Source organism: Nerophis ophidion, linkage group LG04, assembly GCF_033978795.1.
Source record: "Nerophis ophidion isolate RoL-2023_Sa linkage group LG04, RoL_Noph_v1.0, whole genome shotgun sequence".
Classification (NCBI taxonomy): Eukaryota; Metazoa; Chordata; class Actinopteri; order Syngnathiformes; family Syngnathidae; genus Nerophis; species Nerophis ophidion.
Genome location: NC_084614.1, coordinates 12430424 through 12446786, shown reverse-complemented (window position 1 = coordinate 12446786; position 16363 = coordinate 12430424). Strand labels below are relative to the sequence as shown.

The window sequence follows — 16363 nt, the reverse complement described above, 5'->3', positions numbered from 1 at the left end:
TTTTAACTTTAACTTAAACACAAAAACAGAGTGAAATGATAACAATGAGTGAATGAATGAATTTAGTTGAAGCTTTGTATATTTTATGAACTTTACTGTGCCAGGAACTAAGAAATGGTAAAGTATTTCTGTTGGCCGTCTGGTACTGTATAATACTTAAAATATTAGAACTTGAATGAACTTAAAAATCTTGAGATAACATGAAAATTCTACATGGAGCAGCAACAAAAACAACAGAGCTACGGTTCTCAAGGGTAAACGTTGCAATGTTGACCATCTCATCCATTTTCCTGGACACGGAACCTTTCAGGAAACTGTTCAAAAATGTACTTTGAGAATTGTTTTTAGGCTCTAAGAATACCAATACTGTTTTAACTTGAATAAAACAGCACAGTCTTATTAAAAACGTTTTGTACAACCCCTTAGACCAGTGCTATTAAACTGGCAGCCCAGGGCCCGAATCCGATACAGGCAAACTGGCCCGCAATTTCAGTTCACTAAACTTGGAAAAGACTAATATTTTTTTTTCAGAATCCTAAAAGCAACAAAGCGGCGTCATATAGTTATTCCATGGCTAGCTTCTACAGGGTTTCTCCGCAGGTATCCGCAACTCTAATTTAATGCTTTTAATGCCTTTTGAATGCAGCCTAAAACAATTTGAATGCCGATGTACTACTGCAGATCATTGTTATATACAATGAAGAGAATACAATTGTCTGTTAAGACAACATTGGAAGCATTTGACAATAGATAATATTGTTGAATAGTTGAAAAGTTTACGTTAACAATGGCTAATCAAGCACTAAAGTAATAACATAACATCAACAATGCGTAACAAATAATGCAAGTAACTTTTTCAAACACAATAAAAATATTTTTCATTACTGTAGTATTTTAACGGAAATGTGAATAACTTATTTATCTTAAATAAATAAGTTATTCACAAGTTATAACATCAAAAAGAACGCACTTGTTAGCAAAAGTTCCATTTCAATAAATATTCAACATCTTGAACTGCAGTTATTCCCCCAATTGGAAAAACTTGGTCAGGTATTTTGTTTTGTTGTCTTTTTTGTTGCCAATTGCAATTGTCTAATTTTTTTTCATGTGTCCGGACGTCGTATTTAATGCTTTCTAATGCCATTCAAGGCTTTAATTTTTGCAAAATCCATTTAGTGACTTTTAATGTTTTTTTTTAATGACCCGTGGAAACCCTGTTCCATTGCAGTAGGTTCCAAAGACAAAAGTTTTTTTTTTTCCAAATTTAGCAATACTGACAAAATAAATAAACAAAAATCTAATGTCCACTGCAGAGGATACTCGTCAGGGATGCAAAAACAAGTGAAGAGAGAAGTCCAGGTCTTAGCTTTCCTGCGGTCCACCCAAAAAGTTAGCTGAATAACCCTGCCTTAGATGCTGAGTTCCCAAAGTGGGGTACGGCAGTTGACATACAGAGCAGTGGTTCTCAAATGGGGGTACGCGTACCCCTGGGGGTACTTGAAGGTATGCCAAGGGGTACGTGAGATTTTTTTTAAATATTCTAAAAATAGCAACAATTCAAAAATCCTAAAATCCTTTATAAATATATTTATTGAATAATACATTTAACAAAATATGAATGTAAGTTCATAAAGTGTGAAAAAAATACAACAATGCAAAATTCATCGTTGACAGCTAGATTTTTTGTGGACATGTTCCATAAATATTGATGTTAAAGATTTCTTTTTTGTGAATAAATGTTTGGAATGAAGTTCATGAATCCAGATGGATCTCTATTACAATCCCCAAAGAGGGCACTTTAAGTTGATGATTACTTTTTTGTGTAGAAATCTTTATTTATAATCAAATCACTTGTTTATTTTTCAACAATTTTTTTGTTATTTTTTTTCCAAATAGTTCAACAAAGACCACTATAAATGAGCAATATTTTGCACTGTTATATAATTTAATAAATTAAAAACTGATGACATAGTGCTGTATTTTACTTCTTTATCTCTTTTTTTCAACCAAAAATGCTTTGCTCTGATTAGGGGGTACTTGAATTAAAAAACTGTTCACAGGGGGTACATCACTGAAAAAAGGTTGAGAACCACTGATATAGAGGATGTGAATAAAAGTTAAAACAGTGTTATGACATTGGTGTCTGAGCACTCATTGTTATGCAGTGCACTTAATCGCCCCATGTGAACAGTGCAGACAAAGAAAGGATCAGACACAAAGTTGTTCATTGTTCTGTGTGTGTTACATAAACAAATACGTACATTTGATGATCAGATTGTGCCTCAAGAGTGATTATCTTGGAGATGTCATGTAAATAGTGTGTGCTAAATAGGGGCTGGTCTTCTTACATGGTGCTGTGACTAATTAGTGCATTTTCGAATCTACGAGACTGTGATTTGTTTCTTGACAGGATACACTGACTCGTATATGTGCAGTTACTTATGTTCATCATACGAGCCGGTGAATTCTATGCACTACTGCTCGATAAATCTACCTATTACCGGGCATATGCGTGCATTCATGAAGGGGAGATAAGGGAGAGCATGCTCTTCTGTCTTTTACCAAAATGTGTTTCATCGTTTGCTTACAGTGCTTTAAGCGTTTTTAGAAGTGCAGGATTAGGGGGTACGTGGCTTCAGGTCAAATATCTGAGGGGGTATGTGATTGTGAAAAGTGTGGGATCCACAGTTTTAAAAAGAACAACTTAGGATCTATAGGTTTGCTCTGGTGTTCACTGATGTACAGTATTACAATAACCTCAGTTTGGAGTTAATCATGTGCAGCACCCATCTTATTATCACATACTATATATTGGTATAGCTATTACTACAGACACACATAATACCAAAGGTTTTCATGTTTATGTGTATATGCTTGACTATAACATCATCCACAGCTCTCCTGGCGCAACTGTAATGGTCTGCTAGCAGAGAGTGACACTAATGAGTCACAGCTTAGTGGCTAATAGCAACTCTTACTGGATAGACCAGGTCATGAGCGCAGCATTTTACCCACTGATGAGGTCTGGACGGATCATAAACTGCTTTGTTCACTTAGTGAAAATTCATTATAGAAGGTTTTTATTATACAAAAGCCTTTTTTTGTCTGAGATAATGAACACATTTTTGAGGAAATGTTTTTGTAAAGCTGAGGTCACACACACACACACACACACACACACACACACACACACACACACACACACACACACACACACACACACACACACACACAAGCACACACGAGAGCAATTAATAAGTCTCCTAGTCCTTCAGCAAATAATATGACCTCTGTTATTATCACTCAACATGCTCCACTCAAGGGTTACACGGCAAACATGCGGCTTGGTTCACTCTGTACCTCTGGTTTCTTTACAGCAACTGAACGGGACTTTGGGATAAACCCTGCAGGAGGTGCTAAAGGGTCGGTCTTTGGGACAGGGAGAAAACCTGCAGGTCGTGCCAGTTGATTTGGTTTTGGTGGAGCTGGACTCGATTTCCTGGCAGGCATGAAGCCAGGTGGAGGAGTCAAAAGATTTTGTTTTGGGGCAGGGATGAAGCCGGCTGGTGGAGCGAAAGGATCAGGTTTGGGTGAGGGGATAAAGCCAGTCAATGGTATAAGAGGCTTTGAACTCGGTGGTGCAAAGTTTGGTGATGGACTCTTGGGTACAGGTGTGGATGGAGACTCCTCCATTATTTCCACCGTGTTTTGTTCTCCTCTTTCCTCCTCCTGTTTAAGCTCTTCTTTGACGTCTTCTTTGCGGTCTTGGTTGCGGGTGCGAGGACGGTGTTCCTTTGTTCTTCCTCTGCCCATGAGGCTGGCCAAGCCCATGGAGATGTCATCCTTGTCCTCCCCGGTAGCTTTGGTGGTTTTAGGGGCTGAGCTCACCCCAGCGGTAGCCTGAGCAGCCTCGGACACAGCTTGATGATTCTGCTGGCCCGTCTCAGCAGGAACCACACGCCGAACAACTCTCCTCACAATCTTCACCACCTTTTTACCGCCGGACTTCTTTTCCTCTCCTGGAGGGTCTGAACCGCCCATGTCAGTGTTACTGTTGTTCTCTTCAGCTGATGATGGAGTTGACTGTGGACCAATTCCAGTGCCTAGCCCAGGTTTGGTAATTGCCTGTGACTGACTAGCATCTACATCAGACTGGGTGCAAACAGATCAACACAGCCATTTTATAGGTTAAGTGACTGAATGTCCCAACATATTTGCACCACACAGCAATGCACAAAAGGATGACAGAATGACTGAATGCAGTTTGCTTCACTATTATATGGAACAAACTTGTTTTCCATTTTCAAATGTTGTCAAGGCTATCGAAATACAGTGGCAACTCAGTTTTTCCCTCCAACATTTGTCAAGGTTTTTGTATGCAATCTTTGTTGTTGTACGGCCAAGCATTGTGTCTAACAAACTAGTCCTTCTGCCTCCTTGATATTTAATGTAATCAAATGTCCAGAAAAAGCAACTCATGCCTTGGCGACTTGGCCTCTGCTTTTTTTTAAGTTGTGGGGTTGCAAAGTCACAATTGTGTGACATATTGTACCATAAAATGCTGTCTTGTGTGTGCAAGTGATTGCGTCAGTCTACATTTGAGCACACAGTCATTGTCCGTGCGTTCTTGGATAGAACCTGAGTATCATGGCCAATTTCCTAAATTGGTTTGATTTCAATTCATTAGGTTTGATTAAGCACAATTAAAGAAAAATAAAACGATTCATCACAATTTAATTCGATCTGCACTAAAATAACAAAAATGTCTTTACTCGGTTAAAAAATACAAATGTCCTTTTTTCTCTTCCCCTTTAACAGTTTCAACTTAAACGGTAGGCAACATTCAAGTCTTACATGTGCAATTTTGAAATTAAAGGAATTGCATGTGAAAGTGCATTTGTACTGCAACATTCAACCACTGCACATTTTATCAAGGCATTGTTGTAATAAGGGTAACAGTAAATATGTAAGCTATTTTTCTGAGACCCTTGTTTTGTTATTGTGAAGACCAGAAGTGTGTTGTTGATTTCATGGACCCCTTGACCGTAGTGCTGTGTGCAAGGAGATAAAGAAAAGTACCTACCGAGAAGCGTCTACCGCCCTTTTTTTATAGTTAGCTTGCACTACATCGTCAGTAATCTTACAAGACTTACAGTTACAAATATACTAAATACAAAAATAACAGTTCCAGTCAGATATTGTGTTGCATGATCATAGCGTACCAGCACCTGAACGAGCCGCTTAAAGCCAGTAAGTGCGGGCGTGAATATTTAGCAACAAAATTTGTGATGGCCTCCATTACTGTAATGCTGGTAAGTGCCTCAGTTTGTTGTATTTTGCACCGGTCCGCTTGTTGTTGGAAGCTAATGTTAGCATAGTGTCATACTACTGCTGCTGCGTCACACACAATACCACTAAGTGGCAGGGTGGGGGACCTCAATAGCATGCCCTGTGAATAGATATTGAAAAATCCATAATAGATTATATAACTTTTAGTAAAGTGTGAAAGTAGTCCTCTTTTTTACTCCAGTGTCTGTGCTAATTGTCGTATTTGCCAATTAACATCACTTTTAACACAGGTAAAAGTGATGTTATTTGTTCATTTTTAATTTTTAATCATTATTTGTATTTTGCATTTTTTTCGGTATTAAAACAATTTTTTTTTTTATAAAATGTGTTTTGTGTGTCTGGTATGGATTATTAGATTATGCGAAAAAATGCTGCGTTTTAGAACAAATTACTATCAAAAACCAAGGTACCACTGTAACTAATATCTAGTTTTTGTTGTGTTATCAACCTCAACGGTAAACTGCCTGAGAGTAGCCATAGAGTCAGAGTTATACCACAAAGTGAACTCCAAATATTATTTTTAAATATATCTTGTAAACCTATTTATATGTTAAATTTCAATTAGATAAAAAACACGATTTGTTACGAATCCTACTGAGAGCAGACTCAATGTTGTTCACCTCCTTTAAACAAAATGGAATACCAACGAGTATGTCGCTTTAACATACATTATAAATGAATAGTCTATAGAGTGTATTCTTCACTCTTGAACTATACTGCTTGGTGGAAAGGTATCTTTAAAACCTTCATTAAAACGAATGTGTATGCAGTAAATCCATTACATTCAGCAGTTTCTTTTAATTGCTTTTTCCTGGCAAACGACTAGCCCTGGGCATCACTTAATTAAATGATTCAGGGGACAATAAAAGTGCATTAAGCGGAAATACAAACATTTATTGCATTACATCATCATCTCTAATTTGGCTCACAAGAAGAAGAGGATGTTTCAATTTAGAAAGGGGGGTATTGTAACATAACAACCAGTGATGACAATAAATATGTGTGCACACAAATGTTCTTTACTTTATATGGCATGTTGTGGTAGGAGTATTATGTGTAAAAGTACATGATCAAAAGACACTTACATCTGACTTGTTCTCAACTTTGACCTACACAAGAAGAAGCAACACAAAAGATCAAACCAGCGGTTCTCAATAGATCAATATGCAGAATTGAAATACAGTAGTACCTCAACTTAAGAGTGCTCCAATTCAAGAATCCATCCATTTTCTACCGCTTATTCCCTTTTGGGGTCGCGGGTGGCGCTGGCGCCTATCTCAGCTACAATCGGGCGGAAGGCGGGGTACACCCTGGACAAGTCGCCACCTCATCGCAGCAATTCAAGAATGTTTTGAGAAATTGTAAGAGCTGTCTCCCAGCTAATATTTATGCTTTAAGTTCCAAGCTAAAATTTTAGTTAGAAGCATCCCAAACATTAGTTGGAACAGTAAATGTCACAATAAAGCCCGTAAGATCCGCCCAAAACATCTGGTCTAACTTGCTCGCAATAGCTTATAGCTAAAGACGGCCATAACTTTGTTTGTCAACCATAGCGCGAAGGACAGTGCTGAGAAGAAATGGATGGTATACAATGAAATGAAGAAAGGAATAATCAAAAACCAAGCGTGTAGCTAACTTGGCGAAGCTGCTAGACTGCGCTATTGTATTGCTTGTATACAATATTTTGATAACACTTTATAATATGTACATACTATTAAGCATAATAAAGCAGAGTAAAGACTGAATTCATAATTTACGAAGCATATTTTTGAGATTAATACTTATTAGTATGCAGTTTATAGACGGTTGTGGATATTTAAGTCATTATTGTTTTAGAAAAGCTCATCTATAAAAAGCTGAATGGTTGCATTTTTAAGATGTATAATTGATTGATTCAGCATTTAAACATCCTATTTAGGTATTGTCATTGGTTTGTTAAATCATTTAGAAAGTGAATGTAAATATTAGGGTTGTAACGATTAGTTTTACGAAGAGTCGATTCTAATTTGCTGTTGCCAATACAATTCAGGGACAGTATTAGTTCATTTCCAGTAGAACTATGCCATACGAAATTATTCAATGAGTTAAAATCGAATCAGTAACTTTTTAGCAAAAAAAAATCAACCAGTGTGACCGTATAATAAAAACGGGATACTGGACACTACATGTAAAGTTTCCTATATTATGGTTATTTCGTGTAAGGGAATTAGGTATACATGAATTATCGATACAAACAAACAAGTAAACACTAATTAATGGCCAACGCATTCACATTTTATTTGAATAAAGTGCAACACCCGTCCATCCATGTTCTATCGCTTTTCCCTCTCGGGGGGTGCTGGAGCCTATCCCAGTTTAGGTTCAATTAACAAAAAAGAAATATTTTCTGCTCTTTTTTCAACATTTTAAGATGTTTTAAATAAAAGTACAGTGACCAACATTTTAACAGTAGATTGACCTGCTAGTTTTCATGTTGTTTTTAAACATAAAATATATATATTATCAATATCAAAAAATTAAGTAAAACCAACATCTCTTCAGGTTGAACAAATAGTAGGTTTACCTGAGAAACTACGCGCAATCAAATCTTTTCAGATTAAATGAGCAGTGGTTTGACCTGTTACTACTCTTTTTAATAAACAGCTACAGTAGCTGAGAAAACTCACAACAAATGTACACACAACAGCACGAAGCCACAACACAATAACTTTCAGCTCTAGCACGATTGCAAAAGCCACAACTACAAACGCCACAACATAAAGCCATAACGCTACAACTATAAGCCAAAACACAACAATATAAAGACACAAAGGAAGTGACAGCGGATGTTTCAGCGACTTCCTGAGGATGAAAACGGTGTAATGAACCAAGTTGGAAAAGTAAGTGAAGTATGACCACTTTTTCAGTCATAAATAACTGTTTTAACTTTCTCAATAACACTTATATACTATGTTCATTATGCTGTTTTCAACCATTCGCCTCTGCTACACTTAGCCCTCATGTAACAAGCTTGATTATGTACAAAAACCTGATTTTAACATGGAAAATGTGCACTGTCATATGCCATCTTCATTGCTGTTGTACGCACATTTCTATAGGCTGCATACACTTTGGCGACACACAGAGGTGTTCGTTTGGGCTTTGCTAACATTTGATTTCAACAATGTAAAAAAGATCGAGATAAGGATACAAAAATCGCTTGTTTGCCAATGCATTTATTTTGCAAGTTACACAAATTATATTTATATTAGGGGTAATCATATCATATCATACGGATGCATACTTGCCAACCTTGAGACCTCCGATTTCAGAATGTGGGGAGTGGGGGGCGTGGTTAATAGGGGTGGAGTATATTTACATTCACCAAGTCAAGTATTTCATATATATATATAGAAGAAATACTTGACTTTCAGTGAATTCTAGCTATATATATATATATATATATATATATATATATATATATATATATATATATATATATATATATATATATATACATATGTCTTGATTGGATTATCCAGAGAATAGTGCTCGATACCGTGGTAGAGCGCAATATGTAGGTGTGGGAAAAAAATCACAAGACTACTTCATCTCTACAGAACTGTTTCATGAGGGGTTCCCTCAATCATCAGGAGATACATACATACATACAAACATACATATATATATATATATATATATATATATATATATATATATATATATATATATATACACATAAAAGAAATACTTGAATTTCAGTGTTCATTTATTTACACATTTACACACACATAACACCCATCTACTCATTGTTGAGTTAAGGGTTGAATTGTCCATCCTTGTTTTTCTAACCATATGCTTGTACAATAGATGGCACCCCGACTTAAACAAGTTTAAAAACTTATTGGGGTGTTACCATTTAGTGGTCAATTGTACGGAATATGTACTGAACTGTGCAATCTACTAATAAAAGTTTCAATCAATCAATCAATGCTGTTTACGGCAGATGAACTGCTTTACGGTAGACGAAAACGGACTGCTGTTGTTGTGTGTTCTTGCCGCGCTGGGAGGACGTTAGTGAAACTGCCTAACAATAAACACACATAAGAAACCAAGAACTCGCCCTCTATCATTCTACAGTTATAACATCATTGGGCAGACATGCTGTGAGAAAGCGGACGTGAAAACAGGCTCCGGTCCACATGGAGCTGGAGGGGGCGTGGCCTCCAGCTCCGCCTGGATGTCGAGAGATTTTCGGGAGAGGCGCTGAATTTCGGGAGTCTCCCGGAAAATCCTGGAGGGTTGGCAAGTATGTACGGATGGATGATCGTCCGCCGGGGCAACTCTTTCCGCTGCCATTGAGTGCTGGGCTTAGGGCCGAGGGACACAAATGGAGTGGAAGGGGACACTCGCATAACCAGTTGCAGCGACTCAGATACTATCTTTTCAAAGGCTTGTTTGATTTGGCGATGTACATCCATCTTTTTCTTCACTTTCTTCCTGATGTCCGACCATTTATTTTATATTTCAGCCTATCTGCGGTGCACGTAGTAAAACACAGAATTTTCAACGACTTCAACCTGCTGCCGTTCGCACAAAACACAAAAAACAAAAAACGAGCACTTCCCACAGACTTGTGATTAACCACAACTTACAGCACCCAAGCACATGGCTACACTTGTTATGATTTGCACATTTAGAGGGGATGTAACATGGTCGTGGTCTGGGCGTGCCATGCTAAGCAAACTCCTGAGATCAATTTCACGTTGATTGCGATGTAACAAAGAATTATGCTTGGATTTGTACATGCACACATAGGGCTGGGTGATATATCGATATAAACGATATATCGCAGGTTTGTCTCTGTGCGATATAGAAAATGACTATCGTAATATTCGAATATATGTTCTCTCACAGTTGCTTTTAGCTGCATGCATTACATTACTGGCGTTTCTCACTCCTTCTTGTCTCCTTCTCACAGAGACGTAAAACAAGCCCGCCTTCTGACATACGTCACATTCTGTCACGTGTCTAGCGTCATACGCTCTCGCCGAGAGCTAATGTTAGCATGGCTATTGTTAGCTGAGGCAGGTCGATTTGCTTTTAGCTGTGTGCATTACATTACAGGCGTTTCTCACTCCTCCTCGTCTCTCATTCTCAAAGAGATGGAAAACAAACCCGCCTTCTTAAATACGTCACATACTGTCGCGATTCTAGCGTCATACGCTCTCGTCGACCAGAGAGGTAGCAGAATGGCTAACGTTAGCTGAGGCAGGTCGAGCGGAGCGGAGTTGTGACAATAAAAGAGAGAGATGGTGCGAAACTGATCACAAATGGAAGAAGAAAGTAAGTTTCAAGTAAGTTTCAATCAATCAATCAATGCTGTTTACGGCAGATGAACTGCTTTACGGTAGACGAAAACGGACTGCTGTTGTTGTGTGTTCTTGCTGCGCTGGGAGGACGTTAGTGAAACTGCCTAACAATAAACACACATAAGAAACCAAGAACTCGCCCTCTATCATTCTACAGTTATAACATCATTGGGCAGACATGCTGTGAGAAAGCGGACGTGAAAACAGGCTCCGGTCCACATGGAGCTGGAGGGGGCGTGGCCTCCAGCTCCGCCTGGATGTCGAGAGATTTTCGGGAGAGGCGCTGAATTTCGGGAGTCTCCCGGAAAATCCTGGAGGGTTGGCAAGTATGTACGGATGGATGATCGTCCGCCGGGGCAACTCTTTCCGCTGCCATTGAGTGCTGGGCTTAGGGCCGAGGGACACAAATGGAGTGGAAGGGGACACTCGCATAACCAGTTGCAGCGACTCAGATACTATCTTTTCAAAGGCTTGTTTGATTTGGCGATGTACATCCATCTTTTTCTTCACTTTCTTCCTGATGTCCGACCATTTATTTTATATTTCAGCCTATCTGCGGTGCACGTAGTAAAACACAGAATTTTCAACGACTTCAACCTGCTGCCGTTCGCACAAAACACAAAAAACAAAAAACGAGCACTTCCCACAGACTTGTGATTAACCACAACTTACAGCACCCAAGCACATGGCTACACTTGTTATGATTTGCACATTTAGAGGGGATGTAACATGGTCGTGGTCTGGGCGTGCCATGCTAAGCAAACTCCTGAGATCAATTTCACGTTGATTGCGATGTAACAAAGAATTATGCTTGGATTTGTACATGCACACATAGGGCTGGGTGATATATCGATATAAACGATATATCGCAGGTTTGTCTCTGTGCGATATAGAAAATGACTATCGTAATATTCGAATATATGTTCTCTCACAGTTGCTTTTAGCTGCATGCATTACATTACTGGCGTTTCTCACTCCTTCTTGTCTCCTTCTCACAGAGACGTAAAACAAGCCCGCCTTCTGACATACGTCACATTCTGTCACGTGTCTAGCGTCATACGCTCTCGCCGAGAGCTAATGTTAGCATGGCTATTGTTAGCTGAGGCAGGTCGATTTGCTTTTAGCTGTGTGCATTACATTACAGGCGTTTCTCACTCCTCCTCGTCTCTCATTCTCAAAGAGATGGAAAACAAACCCGCCTTCTTAAATACGTCACATACTGTCGCGATTCTAGCGTCATACGCTCTCGTCGACCAGAGAGGTAGCAGAATGGCTAACGTTAGCTGAGGCAGGTCGAGCGGAGCGGAGTTGTGACAATAAAAGAGAGAGATGGTGCGAAACTGATCACAAATGGAAGAAGAAAGTAAGTTTCAAGTAAGTTTCAATCAATCAATCAATGCTGTTTACGGCAGATGAACTGCTTTACGGTAGACGAAAACGGACTGCTGTTGTTGTGTGTTCTTGCTGCGCTGGGAGGACGTTAGTGAAACTGCCTAACAATAAACACACATAAGAAACCAAGAACTCGCCCTCTATCATTCTACAGTTATAACATCATTGGGCAGACATGCTGTGAGAAAGCGGACGTGAAAACAGGCTCCGGTCCACATGGAGCTGGAGGGGGCGTGGCCTCCAGCTCCGCCTGGATGTCGAGAGATTTTCGGGAGAGGCGCTGAATTTCGGGAGTCTCCCGGAAAATCCTGGAGGGTTGGCAAGTATGTACGGATGGATGATCGTCCGCCGGGGCAACTCTTTCCGCTGCCATTGAGTGCTGGGCTTAGGGCCGAGGGACACAAATGGAGTGGAAGGGGACACTCGCATAACCAGTTGCAGCGACTCAGATACTATCTTTTCAAAGGCTTGTTTGATTTGGCGATGTACATCCATCTTTTTCTTCACTTTCTTCCTGATGTCCGACCATTTATTTTATATTTCAGCCTATCTGCGGTGCACGTAGTAAAACACAGAATTTTCAACGACTTCAACCTGCTGCCGTTCGCACAAAACACAAAAAACAAAAAACGAGCACTTCCCACAGACTTGTGATTAACCACAACTTACAGCACCCAAGCACATGGCTACACTTGTTATGATTTGCACATTTAGAGGGGATGTAACATGGTCGTGGTCTGGGCGTGCCATGCTAAGCAAACTCCTGAGATCAATTTCACGTTGATTGCGATGTAACAAAGAATTATGCTTGGATTTGTACATGCACACATAGGGCTGGGTGATATATCGATATAAACGATATATCGCAGGTTTGTCTCTGTGCGATATAGAAAATGACTATCGTAATATTCGAATATATGTTCTCTCACAGTTGCTTTTAGCTGCATGCATTACATTACTGGCGTTTCTCACTCCTTCTTGTCTCCTTCTCACAGAGACGTAAAACAAGCCCGCCTTCTGACATACGTCACATTCTGTCACGTGTCTAGCGTCATACGCTCTCGCCGAGAGCTAATGTTAGCATGGCTATTGTTAGCTGAGGCAGGTCGATTTGCTTTTAGCTGTGTGCATTACATTACAGGCGTTTCTCACTCCTCCTCGTCTCTCATTCTCAAAGAGATGGAAAACAAACCCGCCTTCTTAAGTACGTCACATACTGTCGCGATTCTAGCGTCATACGCTCTCGTCGACCAGAGAGGTAGCAGAATGGCTAACGTTAGCTGAGGCAGGTCGAGCGGAGCGGAGTTGTGACAATAAAAGAGAGAGATGGTGCGAAACTGATCACAAATGGAAGAAGAAAGTACAGTAAATGCCCAAAATAAAGAGGAGGGGATCCATCATCTGGCAGTGGTTTGGCTTCAAGTGGGAAGATATTTAGCATACAACAGCAATATGCAAAGTATGCAGCAGAAGTGTTACTACAAAAAGGTAGCAACACTATTAGTTTTTTCTTTCTTTTAAAAAGTCACCCGTGAGAGAATGAAGAGGATTTAATAAATATACTTTTGGTCAATTGACTGAATTGTGATTTCCTTCTCTGCATGAAAGTTTAAAATGAGCATATATTAATGCAGTATGAAGAAGAATGTTTTAATGTAGACACATAGAAAGAATCATCATAGTGCTGTGATTATATGCATCAAGTGTTCATTCAAGGCCAAGGCAAAATATCGTAATATATATCGTCTATCGCAATATGGCATAAAAATATCGCGATATTAACAAAAGCCAATATCGCCCAGCCCTATGCACACACTTTTAATACATCAGAATTTGTACTTGCGTACAGACTTCTTTGTATTTGAATGTACGTCTGTTTTTAGTAGAAAATCCACGCAACTCTTATTACATGAGGGCTCTGTTGCATCCTTTTTATTCTTAAAGTTGTGTTGCTGCTTTATATTATTATGTTGGTGTTTGTATTTGTTGTGTTTTTTGTAATCGTGCTGTACCTGAAAGTTGTTGTGTTGCGGCTTTATGATATCATCTCGTTTGTTGCGACCTTTTCGGCCACCATAGGTATCTGCCAATTGTGTTTTGCCAACTGATGGCGATGATGTCACAGACGGACTGACAGACTTGAGTAAAGTTTTATGTCCTTAACATTAAAAGTCAAGCTTAATTTACACATCACATTGACCAAAGTGCTGCACAGAGCACATAAGACAATAAAGGCAATGAGAGCAAAAAAAACAATACAACAGTGAATGATATAATAAACAATATTCAAATAGCAACAAAAAAAACTGTTCAGGTAAAACACAAAAAAATGTCATGTGTTATTTGTGAAATGTTTGAGAAAATAAATGACCTTTTAGTAGGGTCTTAAAATGCTCTATTGTGCAGAGGTGGACTGGCAGCTAAAAATGTGCTAAACTTCATATAAAGTCTGCCGTTCTTAAATTCAATGTTTTCCTTTTTCTACTATTGATAAAAATCGATCGATTGCCTTTTAAAACTATGTTGAATCGATACCGATTTTTCGGAAGGTAAACTTGTCAAGCACAGAGCGGTGTAGTAGAATCTTAGGAATATAAATTGATATATCGATTAATCACCTCTAGTAAATAAGTATTTTAAAAATCTCTCAACATTTATAACTGCACTTACAGATACAGTATTGAGACATGTACCAGTACTAATAGTTATATTTCTAACTGTGGTTACAAACAGCATACTAATGAGAATTCATGGCGGAAATATGCTTTCGAAATCATTAATTAAGAATTTACTAATGTTTTATTAATTTGTTAATGGGGTGTACTTATTTTAAAGTGTTACCATGCCTTTTCTAATAGTTTATTTTTATTTTTAAAAGTCATTTTACATGTTAAAATTGTGCTGTTTTGGGGGGGGGAAATTGTTTATCATTTTAATGGGAGATGTTCATTTAAGATAAAAAAGTTTTAAGTTAAAGGGGAAAGGCACTTTTTTTTATTTTGTCTATCGTTCACAATGATTATGAGAAACATGATGATGGATGTTATTTTTTTTAATGCATTCTAAATATTAAATCATAAGTCCACTTACAGTGGAGCCTATGGGAGCCGTTCAATTCTGCCTATAGCGCTCCTAAAAAAACATCCAAACACCTCCATTAGGGCTTTATATATATGATGTAAGTATGTATGTAATGCAGTAACAGGCACATTGATAACATTTAATCTTTATGTATTTTGATCATTTGCATTAATTTAAAAAACATCACTACATTTGCTTTTTTTTATCTTCATCACTTATTAATACTCACTGCAGACTTCATGAGAGCCAACAAACATAATAAAACATCCCTCACTGTACAACGTCTGCTGTCATTAGGATGCTGACTGCTGGGATGTTCAAATACTCCCATTTAGATGAAAAATGTCTAATAATCCTCTCAAAAACGGGGTGGGGACCAAGCTCTTTTTAATAGTAATAATGGATTACATTTACATAGCGCTTTTCTAGACACTTAAAGCGCTTCACAGAGAAGTGAGAATCCATCATTCATGCACACCTGGTGGTGACAAGCTACTTTCGTAGCCATAGCTGCCCTGGGGTAGACTGACGGAAGCGTAACTGCCAGTTTGCGACCACGGCCCCTCCGACCACCGTCTATCATTCATCATTCATTTACTAGTGTGTGCAGCACCGGGGGAAAGGGTGAAGTATCCTGCCCAAGGACACAACGGCAGCGATTTGGATGGTAAGAGACAGGGAGCGAACATGCAACCCTCAGGTTTCTGACACGGGCGCTCTACCCACTATGCCATGCTGCCCTGTTTTGTGTCTATCTTAACAGTTCCGGGTCCTAAATGTCTGTCAAAAGACCCAACTTTTCAAATTATAGCCTCAGTCATCTTCTTTCCAGATTTGATGCATGATTTATGATCTACAATAAACTTCCAAGGAGCACCGTGTCCCTCCGGTGATATAAACATAGGGACACACGTTAGTGATCACGTCACCGCTAAAAATAGTTTGTTACCGTTAGCGCTTAAAATTACATCACTAATACTTGGTTAATATTCAAGTCACAAAATGAAGATGCAGTGTTGTTGGCGTTTTTTGAATGGTTGCTTATCGGATTTTAGGGGTGGAATCTAGGACCTCCCATTGGAACCTTTGTAAGCTGTCTTTTATGTTTATTAAATATTTAGAATACATTTTCAAAAATCCATCGGTCATGTCTTTCATATTGATTGTAAACAGTAGGCAAAATTCCAAAA

The 16363-nt window shown here is 38.8% G+C and overlaps 1 pseudogene; it reads right to left on the bottom strand.

Moving 5' to 3' along the window:
* LOC133550918 (unconventional myosin-XVIIIa-like) overlaps positions 1 to 16363 on the bottom strand; it is a 95596-nt pseudogene that overhangs the window by 40427 nt on the left and 38806 nt on the right.